This window comes from Tympanuchus pallidicinctus, unplaced genomic scaffold, assembly GCF_026119805.1.
Source record: "Tympanuchus pallidicinctus isolate F22 unplaced genomic scaffold, pur_lepc_1.0 scaffold15, whole genome shotgun sequence".
In the NCBI taxonomy this organism is placed as follows: domain Eukaryota; kingdom Metazoa; phylum Chordata; class Aves; order Galliformes; family Phasianidae; genus Tympanuchus; species Tympanuchus pallidicinctus.
This window is the reverse complement of record NW_026294669.1, coordinates 13,216,140-13,235,092: the sequence shown is the minus strand read 5'-3', so window position 1 is coordinate 13,235,092 and position 18,953 is coordinate 13,216,140. Positions and strand designations below refer to the sequence as shown.

At 38.7% G+C, this 18,953-nt stretch overlaps 1 long non-coding RNA gene across 1 annotated transcript; it reads left to right on the top strand.

The window, feature by feature from the left end:
- The first annotated feature begins 1,602 nt into the window (after window positions 1–1,602).
- On the top strand, window positions 1,603–8,416 carry LOC128077008 (uncharacterized). The gene is made up of 3 exons (XR_008204773.1): window positions 1,603–1,734; window positions 4,228–4,290; window positions 5,283–8,416. It is a non-coding gene; the product is annotated as an uncharacterized LOC128077008 (long non-coding RNA).
- The last annotated feature ends 10,537 nt before the right edge of the window (window positions 8,417–18,953 follow it).

The following is an 18,953-nucleotide window of genomic DNA, read 5'->3' as shown; positions in this document are numbered from 1 at the left end:
TAGTAGGTTTGGAGCATGCTGTTAGTAGCTCAGGCCTGTCTTTGATCTTTTTCATTTCCAGAATGGCATCTCCATAGTCCTTCAGATGTGTAACAGCCAGGATAGACTACCCTGCTCGTACAGTCCATATCTGCTATGGCATGTCTGCATCATGCAACCCCTGAGCTACCTGCACTACCTGCATCATGTACAGATGCAGGTACTGACTGGGTTTCAGAGAAGACAGAGCTGCTCTTGCCCAGCCACAGAGCTGATGCAGTTCACAAATCAATTGCTCCTTCCTCTTCTTCAGCGTGCAGGGTGGTGTCAGTATATGCTCAGCTTCCCCTGGCCTTCTTTTTCCAGAGCTAGTTCATGTGCTGTAACAAAGCCAAATGTGTCTTTTTCTTTCCCTTTTTCCCTGTGTGATTCAGTTAATACATATTCCAAATTCGGTTTTGTTCCCATAGTTTCCCTGGGATTTCAATGCTAGTGCCATTAGTTGAACTGGCACTTGCCCAGATCTGACACTTTGAAGTTCCTCATTTGCTGTGCTTGCACAGTGCAGTTTTAAGAGATGTGGTGCTTGCTCCCAGTATCTCTTCAGAACAGTGCCACATTTCACAGGCACTGGCAAAAGGAAGCCTTTAACATGGCAGCCAGTCTCTGGCTGAAAGCCTAAGCCCTGGTCATTCTTTTCATGGCACTCTCTGGACCTAGACCACCAGCTCTCCCAAACCCTTCTGAAGTTGCTCACTGCCCAACCATATTTAGAGCTTGTAGCACTACTTCAAAAGCTTCCTCCAATGGGAAGCATATGAAAAATACTTCTGCTTTTCCATGCCACCGTGTTGACTTTTATATTCAATCAGCTCCACTGAGCCATTTTCTCTGTCATTCATTTAACAGCCTGCAGAGGAGATCATTTAAGCAACCAGCTGAGCTTTGCTCTGAGCAAGCAAGGAAGCTAGAGCCACACCAGGAGCACCCTGCAAGGCCAGTGCTTGATTAATTTCAGCTGGCTTTAATTAAAAAGTATTCCTTCTTTAGTTAATTACATATTTTATGAGAAGTGGATATGGTTATCTGAAACCGAACATGGGATGGTGTTTCTGTCATCTCATCAGTTTGGGGTATATGAGGTCTGGGAATCATGACAGCATTAGGAAATAAATGGATACGGAAACATTCTTCCACCAGCAACTATTGGGATTTGCAATTAAATTAATGTACAAATCTACTCCAGTGTATCATGGATGATATGTGTCATCTCTCATATTACACACTATCTCTTTTTCTGTTAGTTACATTTTACTTTTACTATCGTGCTCTGAGCAGAAAAGAGAATTTTTCAAAAGAAAGGTATAGGTGTGGAACATCTGAAACAGATATGCTTTTAGATATATTATTTTCAAAGCATTAAAATGTTTTGCCTTTTGCTTCTGAAAGAAGTGTCTCTGTTCAAGAAGTGCTGAGTCTTCTCTTCTTTTGGCGATCAAGGGATTTTAAACCAGCTTTCATTATTGCTCAGATAGCAGGTTCTCTGCATCAAGAGTAATTGCTGAAGATTTGGCCATGTTTAGGGGAGATAACAACATAAATGCTCTTCATCTGTAGCAGATGTATACATATCAGCTATTGCTACGAGCAGCTTGAGTGTGAAGCTGAGTTCTCAGTGTCTCTGCTGAAGTTATTGCTGTCTTTACACAACTTTAAGGTTTCTATTGCAGAGTCCTAGAGGAGCCTGCCTAAAAGGTAAGAATCTTACATGCTTAGAGCTGGAAAAAAACTTTTTTCACGGTTTTCAACCTGGTTGGCAAACTACAACAGGTGGATGATAGAACTAAAACAGGATGGGGAAGGAGGGGTAGCAAACCAAATGTGGTCACTGGGAGAGCAGGAATCACGTGGATTGCAGACTGCTTGTTCTCTCTAGATTCTAAATATGCCTCTGTGCAGCATATGCAGACTGTAGAAAACTACAAATCTCTGCTTCATGACTCTGAATCTTAGCTGTGAATTGAATAATTTACAGTACTGAACAGTGAAATGGCACAAAGCACTTTGTGCATGGAGGTAAATGAAAGCCTTGTATGAGGCAGTTGCTTTGTAAAGGAAGGGTGTGGGAAGGTCAAGAGAGAGTCAGAGACAAAATAACCTCAACAGTGATGTGCTCAAGCTTCACTGAACAAACAACAGAATGATTTGATCTCTTTTCCAATAAGCTTTACAAATATTGGTGCATTGTCTGAATGTATTTTATACCAGCAAGCTAACAGGGTGTCAGGAATGGCAGCATCACCTCCAGGACTCCTGTCTGCTCACTAGCTAAGTGCAGAGGCAGTAAATTTTACAGCATCTTTAATCTTTATCTCCAATGTAAATAACACCTCGTGGGCTTTAAAAAAGGTAAAGTCCTTGACTTCTTTCAGTTTTAATCTGAGTACTGATGCTTTCTGATGGATCCAACTCTCAGTTCCCAATTTTTAAATTATTTAACTGATTCAATAGAATCATAGAATCTCCAAGGTTGGGATAGACCTCCAAGCTGTCTTATCTTTTGCTTTTACAGCTAAATCAATTTTTAGGAGGCAAAATAAGCTATTCAGTGAATCACATCCAGAGTGGCCTACCCTTCCTTAAAGCCAGTTGTCAGTGATATAAAATAAAACTACTTTAGACTTTCTCATAAGTCAGAGGGGATAAAGAGAGAAAATGCAGGAATTATCAACCAGGAGTAGTGAGGGGTTATGTTGCCATTGTGATGTTACAGAGAAGACCTCCGTAGACAGTCATCTCTCTTGTATTTACAATGAGTGGTTGCCATGGCTGTGACTGTTCATGTCAGTATCTTTTGGAAATAAAGTACGAAAGTATGAAGTAATTTCAGACAATGCTCATACAAAGTTAAAATGTGTAGTGATTCCTTAAACCTGGGCTCAAAATCCTTCCCCGGGGGAACATCCATGGATTTTAGTTCCATAACGAGACCCTAGTGCTAGCAACATGCCTGCATTTTGAGAAACACTCAAAATGTGTGATGGTGATCAGGTTGTAATGTGAGGGTCTGCTTCATGAGACAATGATGTGGACGTTACTGGTCTCCTTTTCCTTTACAGTGGACTTTAGCCTTTTCCTAAAAGTCTGGAATCTGCTATAAGGCACTAGGGAGTGGTTCATCAGTAGCTGCCTGAAAGATGTGAGTGATTCGTAGATGCTTCTGGATTAAGTTTCTATTGCAAGGCACTGGAATTGATGGCTTAACTTACAGAGACTTCTAAAATGAGTCAGACCTTTCATGCCTAAAGGAGGTCAAGAGAACAGAATAAGACTTACAAGTGCTCAATTAAGTAGTTGTTGTTTTCCACTGCCAGCTATTTAGTCTTTTTGTTTTTCAGTTGAAAGTAAAAAGTTTCTCTTCAAAGTTTTAACTTTTCCTTGAAATCTTTCCAATATTCTTTAATATTCCCTCCAAGCCTCCCTTCCCCCTGCCCCCATCTTTTTTTTTGAGAGAGAGAGAAATGAGGTGGGGAGAAGTATTTGATATCAGAATTTGGGGTATTGGGCCATACTGCTTTTCAAAATGAAAGGTTTATTTCTGAAGTGAGTTCTACTGGGCCTTCAGTAGCATCCTCCAGTTCTGTTTTATATACACGTTTGGAGACAGACCACTTTAATAAACATAAAAATTCCCAGGAAAATACCCAATTGTTGTATACACAAATTAAGAATTTGAGCAGAATTACTTGCTTTTAAATGAAGATGGATTTCAACTTGCTCTTTCCAATTAGAATAATAATAAACATTTCCCCTAATGATAACAATGGGCAACAGTGCTAAAATGGAAATGCAAAAGCTTTTTCTTTTGGTACAGTAGAAGTTACAGTATCATTAAATATATAATCAGCTCTTTACTGCTTGTGTTATTTTTGAGGCACTTAAATGAAAAGTTGATTTGTCTCTTATTAGACCTCAATAAATGGTTCTTTAATAGTCATAGGGTGTCTTAATGCTTTACAGAATCATTGTCATTAAGTTGAACACAAGAGAGTGGACTTAAATAAAAGAGAAATGTGAAAACTCAATAAATCAGGATAATACAAGGTTTTCTTTGTTGTGCTGAAATGCTTCTGCCTCTTAAACTAATTTTCAAAGGCCGAAGTTGCATAATCAATTTAGGGCTTGGTTATGCCTGCATGAATCAGTTGTTAGACTGTGGCCACTAAAAGACACTTCTCTTTTCTCTAGAGAAACTTGAGAATGGATTTTGCTGTGGCATTGGTGGACTTCTCTCCCTGAAACCATGGCCAGGTAAGAAAAGCATAATAACTTCTTCATTATGGCAGCCTTTCTCATGTATGAAGGGCGAATGGAGAACACTTAGGTACAATACCTCACCCTTCATTATTGATGTTCTGTACCATGTACCACTCATGGTTTATTTTTGCATCCACATGCATGATGCTTTGTGAAAGGTAATAGGTATACCTTAAAATGCAGAGATCTCAGAGAAATCTTAGAAACCATCACTTACAAGCAGCGGGTGATAAAATTGCAGAAATGTGCAGGTTGGGGTTTTGGGTGCTGCCAAAGCTGTGTGGCCAGGGAATGCTCAAAGAGTGGTAAGCCAGTTTCTGCTCTGTTAGAATATTAAGATAAGTATTATATTGCTTTTGCTCATGTTTGATTAGATTATTCATTCTTTCAAATGGCACTTCCTTGGCCTACTCAGCTCCTCACGTAAAAAGCTGGTTTGCTGGTGGAACCACAGACTTGCAATGCTTGGTCATGTTGGAGCTTGACAGTTAGCGACTCAGAGTCCTGATCCATCTTGAGGAGAGCTTATTTACACAATGAGCTTGGGCCGGGGAGATAGAGATAGCGAGCAGAATCCATGATTGTCTGAGTGTAACAATTAAATCCTAATTGGAATGGCTGCACCTCTCCAGGTACTTTGCTACTTGCCTCAGACGGTATTGTGCATCAACAAGCCCTGCACACATCCTGCTTCTCTGAAATCTGTGGTTTCTTTTATTTGTTCAGTTAGAAACCTCCAGACTTGAAAGTTTTTTGCTTTTTCATAGCCAGTCAGCATTCAAATGAGCTGGAGATAAGGATGCATATGAAACCCTTGAGTTCCTGCTTTGCCCTGTATTTCTTGATATTTAGTTGGTATTTACTTTTACAATTACTTGGTATTTATTGACTAGCAGGTATATTTGCTTTATAGGCAAAAGATGGAGAAAATAATAATAAAAAAAGACCCAGTAGCCATAGTAACAGAAAATATTCCGTTTATGCAGGGGGTGTGTGTGCGTGTGGTGATGACTATCAGAAGTCTTCCTGGAGTGGTTGCCAGGTTACTTACCCTGTAAATAGGAAAATACAGAGGCATAAAAATCCCTGAGCAATGACGTGGACCTGTGTTGGCTGGCTTAGCTCCAGATCAAAACTATCATGTCTAATGATTGTTGAATTTCTTCTGTCTGTGTAAACATTGCTCTTACATGTCTGCTTTCCCTCTGTTTCATTATTGACCAAATTTCCTGATACTGAGAACTTTGCTCCAAAGAAATGGGACAGATCTGGCTATTTTTGCATAAAGAAAAATATTATTGGCAGACAACTGTTGAGATTTTCCGAATCAAGGTTCTGACGTGAAGACTCATGATTGCTTGAAAACTATCTCAGATTGAGATAAATTCAGACAGTGCGGGTCTACAAGGTTGTCCTCTTCCTGCTAAGAAAAGACTTGTCTAATGAAGCTTGGAGCTCTTACATATTTTTGGAGCTGAAAGGCACTGTGATGCATAGTTAAATGTATATGTACAGTAACACTGTTCAGACAGTATAGACACTGGAGAAACTCCGGCTGGGAATCTTGCAGGATCAAGAATCAGAAGGGACTCTCAGTGGTTACTCTATTCTTCCTTCTGCTTCTCATGCGTGAGTTTTCTATTTAAACTTTGTTTTAAAGATGACCTCCAATGCTGCAAACCTCAGTCCCCAGGCAGTCAAGGCCAATGCTTTGTTGTCATTAGAATATTTTCTTCTCATATCTAGCATGATCCTCCTGCTGCAATTTAATCTGGTTACTTGTCCTGTTCTCAATGGAGAACAAATTACGACCTCTTTTTGGAGTTGCTATTCTGGAACTCTGTAAAACACCCCTTTTCTGCCTTCTCTCTTTTATATTGTAGAATGAGGAAAGCAAGTTTTAGTCTGTCCTCATGGGTTATTATATCTATATTGCTGTGCTGTGTGCTCTTTAACACTGGTTTAAAAATCCTTCTTAATATGCTTTGCTCAAAACTGGACGCACCTCTTCAGTCAAGACCTTGTCAGTAATTTGCCAAAGACTATCTGGCTTATGTACCACTATGGAACATCCCTTTTTGCCCACTGCCTCAAGTTATTCACTCATGCTGACATGAACTGTGCCACCTGATTTGTAAGAAGTTTGATCAATCAGGCTTGGTGAACTAATCAATCCCCTGTACTTTATTGAAAGACCCTTTGTAATGGCAGTGCAGAGCTTCACTGCAGCAGAATCTCCTTTTATTTTTGTACAATCAGCCTGGTTTTTATTCTCTAATTTCATTTGAAGTAGGCTACGAGGAGAATTGAGGGACAGAGAGAGCATCAGATGTTATCTGATCAAATACAGAGAGATAAGTTTTGATCTCAATTATGTAAGTGTAGAAACAGATTTTTCTAGATTTATCATGGTGTAATAGAATTAAGTTTATTAAAATTAAAACAGCCATATTGAAAGCTAGTATTTGTACTACTTTACCAGTTTTAGGAGAATTACTGAGTTGTCCTAGAAGATAGAATGTTTGTTCCTGGGGTACCAGAGAAATTTTTCTTCAGCTGTCTGCATCCAATTATTTTTTTGTATTATACTTCCCTGCCTCTATCCCCTCACTTTTCCTTCTCTTTTATTCTATTTGAGCAATTATTTCTTTTTCTAGTCTGGGTAGTAGCAGTCTCTCTTTTGAAAATAAAAAGCAAAGAAATCAAAACACAGAAAAATTAAACAAAAGGCATTCTAGTTTGGAAGATTCTTCTCGTTAAATGTCGATGACTCATCAACATTGAAAACTAGAAATTTGCAGAATATTTTATCATCTTTGCTTGTCAATGGCAAGTACAATGTGTAAGCTAAAAAGAATCCCTGTGCTTTATGAATTTTCAGTTCTAGGTACAGAAAAGACATGATAAAAGGAGTAATGAACTAGGGAAGAGTTGGAGAGAATTTAGATTAAAAGATAAATAGATGCTTTGCTAAATTATGCCTGACACCCAGGGAAGAAAAGTTTGTTGCTTCATAAATGATGACATGGCACTGAACAAAACTTCATGGAGGCATTTTACCTTAATAATTACTCGTTACTGAATAGTGTGGCAGTTGGCTGATTGGAGGACTTAATGAGATGTTTTTGTGTGACTACCCTTAACTGTTTGTGGCAGTCAAGTTGTACAAATCATTTCAGTAATGCACATTTTAAGCTAATAGCAGACAATGTTATTCCCAATTAAGGTCACAGTTCCTGCTAACTTGACAGGTAATGTCAGGGCTGAAAGTCTGATGGGATAAAATTCTGGAGGGAAATGCTCTTGGATATGGAATTGTGAATCCCAGAGGATTATCAAGTCATGGCTGATGATTTAGGGTACACAAAGTCATAAAGTGTTAGACTGATTTTTGCCTGCAGGATTAGATTATTTTACTATCTATAGGGAACCATCACACTTGCACCCCAACATGAAAACAGAGTTGATGGGCAGCAGAGCACATTAGCCTCGTTTAAAGTCTTCCTCACAGTTCACCTTATTTCCTTGCTCGTTCACTTTGTCAGTGAGGCCAACAGAGAGGCTCTGCAGTATTATGAAGCCGAAAAAAGGAACGTATGCCTTGTCAGACTTGATGCTTCTTACGTAGAAGTTTGCACATATCTTATCCTCAAGTGTTGTTCCGCAGCTTCCTTCTTTGTAGGGGTGCAGCACCTAGTATCCCCAGACTGTATTTGAGACTCTTCCATTTAGATATGTCACACACATCTTGCTCGATCAGGTGGTGTTAACTAGTTGCTATCATTGGGTTTGGATGCTCATGGAAGAAATCAGCTGGGTTGGAAAATATTAACTTTGACATTTATTTAAATTGCAGCTTGATTTTTATCTCCTTTTTTGAGGTTCAGTGAATTGCATTTGCTGTCAATTTATTGTTAAAAATAGAACTTCATGTGAACTCTCAGTAGGTCTCTCTGTAATGATTATGTTACATACTTGTACACTGTACTCACTGTATATCAACTGGAGTTGAACTAAGCTACCCCTGTGGTATAAGACACGTGGAGCTTTATTGGAATAAAATAAAAATAACCTAAATGAAGAATAAATTCCAGCTTAATAACAGGAGGACTAACTAGTCTTCAGTGGACATGGATGTAATGTTTTTCACTAAAAACTCTCCCAGATGAAGTACACTCAGCGCTATTCAGTTGACTGAGAGGATTTCTTTCTATAAGTATTGTAAACAACAAATAAGTGGTGTAAATAATTAAAGCAACGTAAAATTTGCTAATTTATAAAGAAATGTCTTTGCTAGCCCTCGGAGCGTACCAGATTTTCTTAATGCTAAAATTTTATTGATTCCATTGAGTTTTCATGGCAAAAAGCACCAGTAGATGAGGTAAGTATTGATGTTGTCTATGAAAGTCAGTTGACTAAAAGAAGTGGGGACCAGCTGCTTGTAAGAGAGGTTCAAGAGGTGTTCTAAGATGTATCATATATTTAGTATTGTAGATATTATTAGCACAGACCCCTGTGCTGCTCCACTGTTCATTTCCCTCCCATGTGGGAATTCACTTTCAACTCCTAAACTTATCTTTTCAACTTCTTTTATGTTGGCTAGGTTTCCTGAAAGAATCCAATATGATCTCCTCAATTTACAGACTCTTTAACCTTTTTCAAGAATATCAGCATAGAGAAAGAAGCAGCTTTTCACTGTGATTTCTTCTACTAGTGTTGTGCCTCTGCCTCAGAATAAATTCCTTCAGGAACTGTACTTTCTGCTTTGATTGTGGTGGGAGCCTCAGTGATTGACAAAGGAGGGATGCTGAATGGTTCGTGAGCTGTGATGAAACCTAAAAATTGAAGAAGAATGTTGGCATTTCTTACATGAAGTAAGAAAACATTTCCAAATATGAAAATGATTTTTAAAAAGAAAAATTAAAATTATTTAAGTAGACACATTTTTGTGCAGCTAGAAGTGTGTGTGTGTGTGTGTGTATATATATGTATATGTGTGTGTATATGTATATATATATATATATATATATAGCATTTGATAGGCATTTTTTTGACGAAAAGGTGTATACTCTGTAAGTTCAAGTTGCTTAAGATGGTAACTAAGAGACAAAAGGAAGGAACAGGAAGCTCCAGTGATTATCTGTGAAGCTCTGTGTGGTATTGGAACAACTGATTCCTAGTAACAGTCATAGATGTTGGTCTTTCAGCTCCAAGAGAAAGTCTGAGACATCTTACACCTGCTGTAAACTGTGACACTGTAACTATTTGACTGAATATATCAGTAGCTCTTTATATTCAGAAGGAAAAAGTCCCTGAAGTGGGATTAAAAGGCTGGAGGATTTAGAGTCTTATAGTAATATTGAGGAATATCAAAGCATCTCTGAGAGCTCTGTGGGGGAGAGCAGAATTGTTGTGCCAGACCATCCCTATCTCTAGGAGAAAGATTTGTCAAATCTCTTTGTAGAGATGGGGAGTGCAGGCTCCATTTCGATTATATCCAGCGGGAAACAGTTTAGCTCCTCTCTAAAGAGGTGATTTTTAAAGGATTGCGTAAGGGAATCAGCTCAGAAAATGCTGCATTACACTTGGGGACAATTAATATGTAAGGAGAAGCGTGTGAAGTTTATGCTTAGCTTATGCTTCTCAGTCTGGGGGGTCTGTTCTGTATGCTCTCTGCCAGTTCCCATTAGTTTGGATTACACTGAGGTTAAAGCATCCATGCTAGTAAAAGGTATTTAATTGAAAAGCACAAAAACAGAGGAGACTCCCACACATGCTCTCGTTCTTCATCCACTGCCTTTTGAATGCACCAGAGTTATGGGAGCAGTAGTCAAGCTGCGTTAGAAAATCAAGCAAATGTGAAGACTTTTTTTTTTTTCAGTTGAAATGAGTACTTTTAGAAAACGTGTTTGGGACTCCAGCATGATTGTAACAGAGTGGAAAATTAGGCTGGGGACGCTGCAAGCTAGTCCTGAGGCCTCAGGGATTGTGTATCTACAATGTGGTCTTCCTTCCATTCTTAAGGCCAGTAAATCTAATTTCCTGAAAGAAAAATAAAATACCCATGAGGTGTAATAAAAGAAGATGAAAATGCTGTGAAGTTTTTGGCACATAACCTTTTCTAGTCTCCAGTCCAGAGAGATATTTGTCTTTTGAAAGAATATTATGGAGTGCAGATCTGGAATCCCCAGCAGAAGAAAGACATGGACCTGTTGTGGGCTCCATAGGAGGGCTGCAAGGATGGTCAGAGGGTTGGAGTACTTTTCCTATGAAGAAAGGCTGACAGATTTGGGCTTATTTAGCCTGAAGAAGAGACGGTTTCAGGGAGACCTTGTAATGTTCCTGTGAGAGAGGCCTACAGGAAAGGCTCCCTCATTAGAGAGTATAGTGATAGAAGAAAGGATGATGGTACAGAACTAGAAATGGAGTAGGTTTAGCTTAGGTATGTGGAAGAAATTATTCACTGCAAGAGTGGTGAGACAGTGGAGTAGGTTGCCTAGTGAAGTTGTGGATGCCCCATTCCTGGAAATGTTCAAAGTCTTTTTTTACCGGGAGAGCTCAAGACATTTTTAAGGAAAAGTTTTGTTGTTTCTGTTTATGGAAAAAAAAAAAAAAAAAAGGGTAATATGTAAGTGAAATCAAAATCTTGCCTGACTTTAGTTTTGCTGGTTCTGTTCTGTACGTAAGACTGATAATACATTTTCCAATGTATTGCAGATTCTGGCAGGAACATTAACACCTCTTTTGGAGAGGGATTTGAAAATGACTGTGCATGTCTTTTGTGATATGAAGTCCTATGTCAGTATAGTAGTTTATATAATGTTCTGTTATATAAAAACTTTAATGATGCTGCTTCTGGGAAAGTAAAAACTTTCCTATAAGAGCTATCTCCTTTCCTTACTCTGTTTCCTCTTGGGGAAAAAAGGTGATCAAGTGACAACAGAGAGAAGGAAAGGATCTGCAGCTGCTGTTAATGACTGATGACTAATTATTACTCTTGGAAATGGCACAGAACAGATAGACTTAGAAGTGTATTCTCTTCTGACTTGTTTGTCTGACAGATTCTTTCTTCCTCAGATTCATGTTGTGTTGATTTTTTTTTTTTTTTTTTTTTTTTCCCCCCGCTTAATTGGAAGGAGCTAATTAAGACAAAAGTCCCTAGAATGACTTATTTGTTGTTTCATTTAATAGCTTTTGGATTAAGATCACTAGTATCCAGATTCTGAATACTCTCTTAGGATAGAAACTGAGCTACACCTCTTAAGCCCTTTTCTGCTATAAATATAAGTAATTGGGAGAGAGAAGGGGGAGGGGGAGGTGGAAGGGAGGGAGTTTTTTTGGGAGCCAGTAGTTGAGGAAAAAAAAGTTAATTTGGATATTTTTTCATTATTCATAAATTGGAATATATCTTTTTGAACCAGAATTTATTATTTTGAGAAGAGGGAAGGAACTGAAAGGCAGTGACTCAAAATTGATTTTTGCTTCACTGAATGAAGTTTGGTGAAATCTCTAAAAATGTATCCTGATAAGGATGAGACGTAAAGTCCTTTGAAAAGAGAAGAAATACTATACTCCTTATGTAAAGGACTTGTTTTCTAGAGATCCGTTCTTGGGTTGGAAACATCAAAAACAGGGAAAAAAGCAGATTTTTTTTTTTTTTTATGAACTCACTTCTTTCCTCCTTGTAGACTGTGCCCTAGTGCTAATTATATTGGTAATAGGAAAAGTCACGGGCTGAATGAATGTCCAAGCTATAAGTATGCACACCAGAAAGGCTATGACACTGTAGGTGAAATTGTACAAGGGATACTTGTGGAAAACTGTCTAAGTTTGAATGAGGTGTTGAGGGGAAAGGGTTAGCAGAGGAGATGATGATGATGGAAAGGAAGTGCGTCAGTCAGCTAAACACAGCATGACATCCTAAGCAGTCTATTGATCTCCTATTCAGAATTCATGCAGGGTGACTCCTTGTCATAAAACATTCAGCAGCCAAAATCAATAAGAGATGTGGAGCACTGATTCTTGCTGCTTCAAAGTTATACTTGAAAACAACCAAAAAATCTCTGCTACGCAAATGTGCCTGTTTGGTTCAGATCCAGCCATTTCAATGATGAAAACTTGCTTCCTGTTTTTCTGAGGGGATTCCACCTGGAAAGTGACAGGAACTGGATTTAGCCATTTGGCAGGGAATCTATATGCTGTCCTCTTTGTTTATAAAGGATTTTCAGGAAGAAAGAGAAGCCTAACAAGAAAGAGTTGCTGATGTGCAGCTTGTCTTATGCTTTGAACTTACTAATACTCAGCTGTTTCTTGGTGAAGATCACATGTAATAGCTGCATGGCAAAATGCAATGGGACTTAAAAAAAAAAAAAAAAAAAAAAAAAAAAAAAAATTATCTTTCACAAAAATCCTAAATGGTATTCTCTTTAAAGACACACCCTCCTCATTACCAAATATACTGAATTGTTCCTCAACCACTTCTTTGTCTGTCAGTAAAGTTGAAGTCCACTGTGTAATTAGGATAGGTCTGGCATTAGATTGCAATGCATATCTATATACAAGTCAGTACAGTTTGTCAGTGAGTCCTATTTTCAAAGACAAACTTGTGTCCTCCATCTTGATGGAGGAATGATAAATAAGCACATCTGTACCATCTCAGCCATGAAGGCCATCTGGAAGAAGGGTTTTACTGGGATGCCAGCACCTTACAGCTCTGCTATTCTATTCTGCCTTTGTATCATGTGTATTTTTGTATCACAGAAGTCTAGAAGACAGTGTTGGAAATGCTTTCCCTGGTCCATCTAGTCCCAAGTGCTGCCTCTATTGTGATGTAACGCTAACGGGCAGCTCAGCAGCACATGGCTGTTTTCTCACTCTCCCCATGTAGGACTGGAGAATCAATAGGATGAAAGTGGAGACAATTTAATAGGTAAAGCAAGAGCTGTGTACAAGCAAAGTGAAATAAGGAATCCATCTGCTACTTCCCATTGGCTGGTGTTTTTTTTTCTACCCATCACATGTAATGGTTTATTGGAAAGACGAATGCCATCATTCCTTCTATATCTCAGCTTTTATTGCTGAGTGTGACACCATATAGTAGAGGGCATCCCTTTGGCCAGTTTGCGTTAGTTGTCCTGGTTCTGAGAGCAGTGTGAGAAGTAGAAAAGTCCTTGACTCTGTTTAAACACTGCTCCACAACAACTAAAAGCATTGGTGTGTTATCACCGCTATGTAATCAAAAGTCCAGACCAAGACATCACGTGAAGAAAATTATTTCGGCCAAAAGCATGACACCCCCAAACACAAGTAGTTTGACATAAATCATTCTTGGGAAATGCTTTTCTGACAGGTTGGACAAACAGCTTTCCATGAGCAAGTCTCTCCAGTTTCACAATCCTTAAATTGAGGAACTCTTTTCGCAGGTCCAGTCTAAGTCTTCCTTAAAATTGCCCTTTCAGCTCTTCCTGCCATCTCTCAAGTGGCTTATGGAGAACACTGCTCACTAAAGTTACCTTTCACGTATTTGAATGTTGTTGTCATGTATCTCATTATTCTCCTCTAGACTAAACAATGCTGATTCTTTCAGCCTCTCCTCTGAGGTCATGCTTCCCATATGTTTGTGCTTCAGTAAAGGTCACTGGCAGCTGACATAGTCTTATGGCACAAAAATTTAATTCTGCTCCTCCGTGGCTCTGATCCCAGTGGTTGCTGTTGCTTTATTCAGTGTGAAGGGGAGGGCTGCTTTTAAAAGTCAGTGCAAAACCTGTGCGTTTGTTCCATTTCTAATCATTTGCAGAGCAACTGATGCTGCAATAGATGAATGCCTTAGAAATATACAAATCAGGCAGCCAGCCAGAGAAACAACCAGGGATTCAAATGGGAATATGCAGCACTAACTGATGAGCTCAGAAAGCATCTGTTGTCACAACACTGTCCCTCTGTGGCAGATAAAGAAGCCTAGAAAACCTAAAAGCAATAAACACAGGCATCAATGAAAATTTTGTCTTTGACTTCAAAAATACATGAATGGGACATTGGTTGGAGATGTGTCTTGGGATGGTACCATGAGATAGCTTGCTCTATAGATATGTCTGCACTGCACAGTGCTTGAGATGGCTGTAAACAAAGAGCACAAATTGAAAAGCTATTGAGGAGCTTATCAGCTTGCTTATGAAAAGCTCCATATGATTATGAACAGCCTTTCTATGATACCAAAAGTAACTTGTCTAGAGCTCTAGTGGCTCATTTATTACTTATATGTTGTTTTTAGTACATGTACTTATTAGGATAAGGGATTAGTACTGACTGGACGAGCAACCAACCAAACTTCTATAATGCTGTATTGGGAGCTTGGGTAGACATTGACAACCACAGCTTCATTACATGTATTTGCAATTTATTTACCTGATGGTTCCCATTCTTGTTGGTAGAAAAAATAGATGAGACTTGTATTCTGTGTTCTCTCCTGCGTTCTTTTTCTTCCAGGAATGCTGACTCTTTCTGAAGGAAAGTTTCTGAAGGGTGTTCTTGTGGCTGACATTCTAATTTATGCTTCAGAAGGAGGCATGTGGGAATTAAGTGACATGATGGAAAGTTTGTTAAGTGTAATCAACAGCAAGGATAAATGTTGTTTGTGATTTGTGCATATTAATCTGGCTTTACTTTGAGTTTCTGTAACATCTGTGACAAAACTGTAGGTTATGGATTTGGAAGCATACATTTTGTTTCTCTTACAACATATATTATAGATCCTTAATCAATAAACAGATTGAGCTTAACAGGACTGATCTCCTGGCCACACAGCAGTTGGAGTGAACATTTCTATTTTGTTCTTTACTTACAGCTTTATGTGATGTTGTGCATAGACTGCCTAATTTACAACTTTACTCTAGAACAGGACAGTAAGTCCTAAGCCACCTCAGGCAGCTCTGTGTGTGTGCCGAGGATGGCATTAGAGACCTATGCTTGAAGAACTGAAACTTGCCTCTATGGGATTCAGCTCCAGATTAAGACCACTGGATAAAAGTATTTGAGGACAGTTGTTTGTATGGGAAAAAGGGACTCTCTTCAGTTCTTTGAGTCAGAAACTTAAGTAATTTGAATTTTTGTAGGCTATCTGAGGTTTATGCATGGGATAGGCAGCTGTGGCACAAGAACTAGGGGAAATCTATGCTAATCTCGATGCTGGTAAAGTGTGGTTATAAGAGTCACAAAAATAACTGCACATACATGCCTTGAAAGTTTGGTGAAAAATGGCTTTTCTGTCTAGCAGAAAAAGGGCTGAAATGGAAGTCTTAAGCCCAGAACATCAGTCAGTGCATGATTCCTGTAACTGGAGACATCTTAATTTACAGGATCATAGCATTATTTTTTTAGTGAAGATTTCTACACATCTTGCATTTTTTTTTCTCTCACTTAGTTTCCTTCTTTTACTTTTTTGTAGATCTAGTTATTCTGTGTTTCAAACTATTTGTCTTATCTACCAATTTTTTAAACCACTCATTAAAATTTTTTCATAAATCTTAAGTTATCAAGAGTAAAAAAGTGTTTCATGGCTTATGAAATGCCTGTATAAGCTTTTTATGCTTTTCCTTATATGCAAAACAAAGTTTTTCATACCTTCATAAAAAAATAAAATTAGACTAGAATAATTCAGTTGGAAAAGTCTGTCAAAGATCATCTATTTCATGTCTAGATCTGACATCTTCAGGGCTCACAAAAGGCAAAAGGATGTTTAGGAGTACCTTGTACAAATGCTTCTTGGACAATGGCAGGCATGGAGCATCAACCAACTCTCTAGGAAGCCTGTTCTGTTGTTTGACCACCCATAGAGTAAATAAATTTCCAGTCCGTCATTGATTATCAGAACAGATACCAAACTGTTGTGAGAAGCAGCCAGCTCTATCTGGCTCTGATTGGATCCAGCCATCATTCAAGGTTGCCAAGAGGTGCGTGCTAGTTCCTGACTGGGTATAACAAGGCATGGTTCACCATGGTTCAAACAAGAAATAAATCACTTTTCTAATTGGCAGTGGAAGTAGTCATAAAACTAAACTACTGAAGGTTACTTGGATTCTTCAGGCAGGGCATCCTTTTATTAAGACTGAATATCATTTTGAAGGATATTCTCGCTATCATATGTGAACACATGTACAAAAGCTGTATGTGAAAATCATTGTTTAGTTAGTAGGTGAATTCCATTTAGCTGGAATTAACATTTACGTAAGTGGGGACTATCACTGTGATCTGAACAAGGCTCGTAATTATTAAATTGCCTGTAACTATGTAAGATGCAGGCTTTTGAGGGCTGGTCCTGTCGACTTTCTTCTGTCCTGTATTTCTTTTTGTGGGAATGACTCTTATGTTTACGATGCCACCTGCAAGCTCAGGCAAGCACAGAGTAATAATTTTTGCTCCTCAACTGTTCCTGTCCTGAAATCATGATCCTCCTGCACACCTGATCATTCTGGTGCAAACTGTCTCCACTTTGAATGATTCATGGCTTTCAGCAAGCATATGTGCTGCTTTCTGCAGTGGTCTCATACTTCAGTTTACTGAAACAAGCATCCTTATTTTTGCCTGCCCCTATATGCAGGGAGCTTTTCCTCTCGGTTGCCTGCATAGGTGACAAAAAACATCCAACCCTATTTATGGTGAAAACATTTTGTCATAATGAGAGCCTTTGTTTTCAGATAAAAGATCCTCTTCTGCTACCACAGAAATTATCAGAATCTTTCTCTGCTTGGCCTAGATTTACCAGACATGTTAAACACTACAACCCTTTTGTTCTTCCATCAGTCACCAAAGGATGTATAGTGACTGAGGAAAAAAAGACTCTGCTGCTCTCACAAACTTTTCTGCACCCTCTAAAAGTCTTACAGAAAGCACTGGTGTTATTTTTGGGAAGTATTGACTCTTTTACAAAATAGGAGCTCGTTAAATCAAAATAACAGCAACATTTTCAACTGCTTTATTGTTATCATTGCTATTGTTGCAAGCAGCTGCTGGAAATGGAAAAAAAGAAGGGAGAAATAAAGCTGATAAGGAATAGATACCCCAACATATCCTGAGCTTGAGATAAAGTGCAGCACATCTCTTTTATTGCTTTTAAGTAGTTGGTAGTCTACCACTGAGTTCATAATCATCCTGAAGAGGCACTAATGCCACTGAGAAGGATAGAGGAGCTGGGATTTATAGAGGGGATGATAAACTGAAAATGGCAGAGTCACAAAAAAGGAAATGCTATATTGAGGTTATCTTAATAAAAGTATCATGTATTACAAGCAGAAAGAAGGTGTTTATTCCACACAAACTTAAACAGAGACAGTTTGGGTGAAAAGATGTTGTTTTTTAAAGGAAAGGGGTCAACTCAAGCAAGAGTTAAAAGCCTGGAAAGTAAGCCATGTGAGAAGAAGAATGGCTGGTGTTCAGAAGAGATGGAACTGAAGGGTGACCAATGCAAAGCACAGCAGGGAGCACTTCTTTTTTGTATACTGGGAACACTGCAAAAAAGTGTGAAAGTGAGAGGATTTCTCAGCAGTATGGAAATCTATTCTGGGAAGGATGCAGAGTGAGCAGGAAATGAGCTTGTTCACTGTATGAATTCATGATTTTAGGATATACATCAGGGAGCGAATATAGCAACCCAGGAAATCCCCTTAGCAATTTGATGTAGTAAGAATCTGTATTTCTATTATTTCTTGTTTGGAATGCTAAAAGCTATCTCTCTAGAGGTCACTTCAGAGCTTCAGAAGGAATTAAATCACAAGGAAAACAAGGTAAATAGGAGTTTTGTCTGCCCTCTGTGTCCTAGAGAGGTTTTTCCAAAATAGTCTTGAGAACCTGCAAAAAAATCCAGATGTGGACACTAAAAGTTGTATCAGCTGCTTTTGAAACACTTGATCAACAGAACCTCCTTTCCAGAGCATACATCCTCCTGATTTCTTTTTCTGTTCTGTTACCTCTTTGTAGGCTTCTCCTTCCAGACCTCCTTACTGCGTCTTGCCATTTCTGTTTTTTGTGGTTTTTTTTTTTCTGTTCTCTCTCCTCTGATTTTATACCTTGACAGCTCAGTGTCAGTGGTGGATTGAAGGATGCACTAGGGGAATAGAAGTTTCAAGGGGACATTCAGTAAACAAGAGAGCATAGAGAAGTTGACATGAATGTGACTGACAGTTATTTCTCAGGAACTCTTCTTGAAATTGAAAATAAGTATTACTGCTGGACCTGCATGAGAAAAATTTGGATTCTCAGCATTTTATTTTCATCCAGAATTGGGAAAAAAAAAAAAAAAAATACAAAAACTTAGGTCCATTCCAGGAAAGGCCACCGAGTGAATGTTTTAAATCCTGTCTCTTGGAGAGAGAAGGCTGTTATTAGATGTGAGCACTGGTTGTATTTTGCTATGTTTGACCTATCCATTCTTTCATAGCTCTGGAGTGAGTGACTGTGTGAACTGTTCTGTCTACAGAGCTAACCCAGGGACGCTGCTACCACCGTTACCTTTCTTGCCCTCTACACTGGTCCTTGAGCAAGAATGTTGGTGTGGGGTTTCATTTTGGCTGGGATTGACACCTCCAGTAGGAATATGCCAGGTTAACACATTGCCTGTGCTCCTTGGGGGTTAGACAGCAGTCAGGATGTTGTGACACCTGTCA